The sequence below is a fragment of the Mugil cephalus genome, chromosome 10 (assembly GCF_022458985.1).
Source record: "Mugil cephalus isolate CIBA_MC_2020 chromosome 10, CIBA_Mcephalus_1.1, whole genome shotgun sequence".
Taxonomy (NCBI): domain Eukaryota; kingdom Metazoa; phylum Chordata; class Actinopteri; order Mugiliformes; family Mugilidae; genus Mugil; species Mugil cephalus.
In genome coordinates, this window is record NC_061779.1 from 19040762 (window position 1) to 19046787 (window position 6026).

The 6026-nt window shown below is 43.2% G+C and overlaps 1 non-coding gene across 1 annotated transcript; it reads left to right on the forward strand.

Moving 5' to 3' along the window:
- The first annotated feature begins 602 nt into the window (after positions 1 to 602).
- Positions 603 to 675, forward strand: trnar-acg. Its single transcript has one exon. It is a non-coding gene; the product is annotated as a tRNA-Arg (tRNA).
- The last annotated feature ends 5351 nt before the right edge of the window (positions 676 to 6026 follow it).

The following is a 6026-nucleotide window of genomic DNA, read 5'->3' on the forward strand; positions in this document are numbered from 1 at the left end:
AGAATCAAGAGGTCGTTTAATAAAAGCTTTCATTTTCCTCTACTCCACTGTGTACTGCGACTCCTTCTTGGTCGGAAATGTCAGGGAAATGTAAGAAATTGCAACACGGGAGTCGCAATCTCTTTGTGGCTGCAAAGCAATGGAGATTAGCACTGATGAGCGTTGGATTAGAGGGTCCCCACTGGGATGTCAAAGGGCCTCGCTGGCTCGTTTCACCTCCGCCCTCAGTGGAGCAAAGCGTCGGCGGCTGGGGTTACCTACCGTCAATGGTTTGCTTCAAGAAGATCAGAAAGTCTTTTCCAGCATTCAGGGTCACTATTGACCTCCAGCGGTCCCCATTCCAATAAATCACGCCCCAGTTATAACTTGAAGAACCAACACAAAAGGATCCCCCGCAAGAAATCTGGATTCAAACCACAGAGGTTATAGGCTCAACGAGAACCACTCAGTTCTGACCACAGGGAAGTGAGGCATTGTCTACAAACAATACAAGGGGGCAGTTTTCAGTTTAAAACAGATACGAGGTAGCTGTAAAACTGAAAGAAGAAAAATAGTGTCACTAATGTAAATAAAATCCAAAAACAATTAACTTTTACAGAGTAGGGCTAGTGGTGCAATGGATAACGCGTCTGACTACGGATCAGAAGATTCTAGGTTCGACTCCTGGCTAGCTCAGTTTACCTTTGGTTCCATGGTGTTATACTTAGCACTCCAGATTTCTTGTTCACTATGTTATTTAATCTAAATGCTGTTTTATACTGTTATATTGTTACTTATTGTTGTTGTTTGGACAAACTGGGCCTCGGTGCTTCATGTTGTTCCACATCATGCACGTAGTATGTTGTTGGAATGACAATAAGGTTTCCTTGAATCCTTGAACAGTCAAGCCAGACAGTCAAAGCAAGGTAAGATTTTAAGATAATAATGCTTGGCTGTTTTGTATCAACTGTTGTTTGTTGTGTGAGTCTGGAATTGTACACGTGTAGCTCTAAAGAAAAAGTAGGCAGGCACTCTTTAAGACATATTTCTGGTTCCTCCAGTGGAGTCTGGATCATCAGTCGTCTAAAATGAGATCACTATTTACCAGCTAATGGCATGTTTTCTGTTGTGCAGCATGTGGCATGATGAACCTGTCCTTGTACAAAACGTCCAACTGTCAAAGTCATCCCAGTTTTCTGATTTATCTTGACGTCTTCCGTTCAAAAGCCGATATGAAAGCTGCTAATGAGTCAGTTCATTTGAATGGAATCAGGTCATAAGCACAATCTGGGTCCAAAGGCAAAACAAAAGGGATAAAAGTTGTCACATATTTATCAAGACAGTTTTAGGAATTCATGAGCAAGCTTCAATTTTTGCCACTATTCATTAAAGTAAAAGCATGCTCACATACGAATACAATAAATATCCCCAGAAATCTCTTTTCTGAGTGTCTTGTGTTAAATTACGGTGCGTGTGTGTGAGTGTGTCGATGGCCCAAAGTCTAGTGGCATTTTGGCAGATATCCCAGAATACACTGGGCTAATAAGTAGCCTCTGAGCAGTGGGGACTGTTCTTTCTGTCCTCAAGCTGGTGTGCTCTGCTGGACAGACCGTTTTTGGGATCGTAGCCAGAGATTTTTGAGGAAATATGAGAGGGCAACCTCCTGCAATCATGCAGTGTCGGTGACCACTCGAGTGCAACGCAGTGGCGAGCTGCCACTCAAGATGCCGCTAGATCATTGTGTGTGTGTGTGTGTGTGTGTATGTGTGTGTGTGTGTGTGTGTGTGTGCTTCATAGACCATGGGAAAACCGGTCTGGGAAGCTGCTGCGGAGGCACCTGCAACGTATTGTTCATAATTTATCGAGAAACACAATCATGATCTGAATTTCCATTTCTTCTTTCTTTAAATGGTTACACTCAGAAGTCCTGCAGAAAGTTATTTTAGTTATTTTCCAACATCACGTTTGATCAGCAACCAGTTTTCTGCACGTTTCAGCATGTGTTAATGTTGGTCAATTTTGAGGAGTTGCAGGTCACTGCTGCCCTCTGTGTGTCTTTTAAGTAATTACAGTGTCCCTCTGTGCTCACATTTGACCAAAATTAGAGATGCAAGAGAGTGGAGGGGCTCTTAAATTATATTACTGCTGTAAACATACAAAAATCACTGAACACCATCCAACACAAAGGCTATTTAAATGCTGTTCGCTCCCTGGGGTATTCTTAAAAAAAAGAAAAAAAAAAGAAAAATACATTTAAGTAGATCAACAGTGCTCCTTTTTGAGAGTGGGGTTCCCTGCAGTGAGCTCTGAGTGTACATCAGTGCCACACTGCTAAAAGCCTTGTACGCGCAGGCAGCGGACCTATACAGTCACACTGAATCTTCTATTTGACCCTGTAGTGGTGCCCATACCCCCTGTTGCTCCTCTCTGTCTCTCTGAGCGGGTCCTCCCATTCATTTGGCTCATTTGAATTCCAACATGAGGGACCTCTGACGAGCCGGGTGAACTTGTTACACTCCGCGACAAGACTGCTAATTAATCGCAACCACTGTACACTTCAAGCATTTGGTGATGATTTGTGGACATAAATCTGACAGTGTTTTATCTAATGATGTGGATACACCTGTGTGAAGCCCATAATTACTGAGAGCGGCACATGTGCGTCAGAGGGTGTTTTGTTATGTTGCGTGCCTAAATACCTGTGACGGGCCAAGTTAAGACTTTTCCCAAAGAATTCAATTGTTCTCCAGTGGCCCTATAGTTGAAACTTGTCCTCAGATCTTCCCTGAAAGCCTGATTTTGATGTGGGTACTTTTCTTAAATAAATTACATTCCGAGTGACAAATTACTGGCAGTTGTCCTAAACTGTTCAACAGTAGTAATCAAATACACACACACAAAACTCAGCAAAACTCTGGATAAAAAGAGAGAGAGTGAGAGAGAGAATCGGTGTCCATAGCTGGATTGTTTGGAAGTAGCAAATACACTGATCAGCCACAACATTAAAACCACTGACAGGAGAAATGTTGTGACAATTCGATGTTCTGCTGGGAAACTGTTGGACCTAGACCAGACCAGGCACCCCCACCCAATAGTAATGACACTCTTTGATGGTAGCAGCCACCCCAAGCAGGATGCAGCCTGACACACACACACACACACAAACATTTTTTTTTTAGAAACAACTCAAAAAAAACATGAAGAACAGCACAAGGTGTTGACCAGACTTTAGCAGGGGAGGTCGCAGTTGATTAGATATGTTATATATATATATATATATATATATATATATATTATATATATATTATAATTTTCCCCCACAATTTACCCCCTCAAGCACCCTACGGTTGCACATGTAATCTCTCCATCAGTTGGGGGTTCTTTGACCTGAAAAACGTAGAAGCCCCTGGTCTTAGATGGATGGGTGCTGATTCAACGTTATGTTCATTTTGGAAATGATAATAAATGGTGGTCTAATCCTATCTTTTCGGCTCTAACAAGTAAAAACTCATCCTCTTTTGTTCACCCCCGAAGGCTCCTTGAACATCACATGGCCTCCTCTGATCACCTCCTCCACCTTCAGAGTTTGTTAGACCTCGCTTTCTGCTTTCCCTCGCAGCTCCCCCTCTTCTTAACCTTTTCATCCACTGTCAGATCCGCTCTTCTTCCACTGTCATAATCATCACTCATCCCCTCCCTTCCCCGCCACCACATGAGCTCAGCCCAGGAGTCTGGCTCGGTGGTATGCAGCGCTGGGATCCAGCGACTGTACGGTTAGAGGAGGCGTGGAAGAGAGGATGAGGCTTTTCAAAGACCGTCCTGTGCACAGGTGCGATGGCTTTCCTCCACCGGCAAACACAGGGTATTCATCTGAAAGGTCGTCAGCTTGCGGTTGCACGCCCCTGTCAAACACTTTTGATGGCCCTTCAGGCCCTTCTGGCACCAGACAACATCTTTACATTACAAATATTACACCTAGGCGCTCACCACATCTGGCTCGTGTTTACACCCCGATGTAACACGCACACACACACATTCACACATAATTACCAAGGCGCAGATGCACACTGCAGCCTACCAACCACGCACCATCGCGCCTATGAAGTCACACACCATCTTACACGGGGGATTCATTACACTCACTAACACACACATGAAAAGAGAGATGGGTTTCACGATAAACAGCCGCTGACAAGCTACCCATTAAACTCATAAATTCAGCGTTATATGTTTGTGAAAGCCCCTATCAAACATCAGGAGTAAAGACAATACACACTCCTGGCCACCAAAATTGCACTAATGGCTCTCATTATGCGTTTCCACACAAAATAACTTAATTACAGTTTGCTCACACATGTGGCGCAGTCAGCATTTTACGTAATCCAGACCATGTGCAGGCTTTGTCACAAGACGTACAAAAATCCCATCAAAGAAGAAGAGGAGTCGCCTTTGGCTTGTGAGTCGCACGCTTTCACCGAGAAGAGCATAATTTTTGGTGTCATCGGGCACAGCCTAAAAACACAATGAACGGGCCTGCGTGTGACGGCTGCCTCCCCCGGGCTCAGATCATCTCGCGTGCGCCGTTTGCAGGGGGGATAAACTTGACTGATGCTCAGCTGTGAAAAAAGCACGCGGCGCGTTGCCATCGTTGGCGCTCGTCGGAATGATATGCGACATTCGAGGGTTGCGTTTGTGTGGGAGCTGGCTGCACTAATGGCGGCACCGGCCCCGTAAACATTACGAATAAAATCTCACATTTTTTAATTTTCACGGTTTTTAATTCAATCTTGAAGTTCTGCTTTCATTTATGTGGGACCCAGACGACTAGTGATGAGTCTCTTTTTAATGATCATGTCAATCATTTTATTTCTTCTGTTTTCATTCAAATGGGTGGTTAAGCCAGACGACTAGTGATGAGTCTCTTTTTAATGATCATGTCAATCATTTTATTTCTTCTGTTTTCATTCAAATGGGTGGTTAAGCACTGTGAGCAGTTCATGGCTTCGGTGACTTAATAACTCCAAGTTAAACTTTGGATTTGAGTTTTATTTTTATCTTAGTCTGTGCCTGAATGACCTCAACCATCCCATCACATTTGGTATCCTCATATTAGCGCCGTGGCCATTTTGTCATGAGAATGTTGACATGCAAATGAGTCCCTGTCTTATTGCACGTGTTTTTAGTTTCAAAGTGTATTATTCTTCAGACACCTCGCAATCCATCACACCCCACCCATCCAGTGAGGCAGCCAGGCCCTCCAGTCCACACGGAATTGATCCCAGTTCAACAAACAAAGGGTAAATAGCAACTAACACGCCATAAACGGATCAAGCCTTGCCGGTGCACACTGGAAAAAGTGGTACTGCGAGCACTTCAGAGCTAATGCTTGAATTTGTTTTGCCAACTTGCAATTGCAGTTTGACACAAGTTGGATTTTGATGGGGTTGTTTGTTTCGTGCAGCTCTGAAGCTTCAGAGTGAATAATGAGTTAGAATGCGTTTCTTTCATCTTGCTACGTGTTTGAGGAAAATTGAGTCAAGGGCTCACTTCATGTTTCACTCCATGTTTCGTCCAATCCATCAGTGACATCAAAATGACATCAAAATGCTGGAGATGACACGGTGAAACCCAAGATATATTCTATTCTATTATATCCACACATATGATTATGTAGTTGAATTGTTGCCCAGTGTCTGTTTAAAATATGTTAATAATATATTTCTGAAGTTATTTTTTGCTCCCTTCAAATTTTCACTTCGTGATTAAAGAAGAAGACGCATACAAAAATGTGACAAAATAGGACAGATACAATTTTTCAGATGTAGAACATGCATTCAAAACACGCTGAATTGTCCAAGGGTAAGCGTGTGGTTCTTGAGAATGTGTGTTAGATAACTTCAATAAGATTTCACGTGATGCATAAAAGACCGAAGGCAGGTTCACATTAAACTGCTTGCACATGAGACAGTCCTGTGCTCCAGTCCAACATACAGGTTGGAGAATGTCGTATGAGGACTGAAAATCTGAAAAGATGAAAGAGTATCATG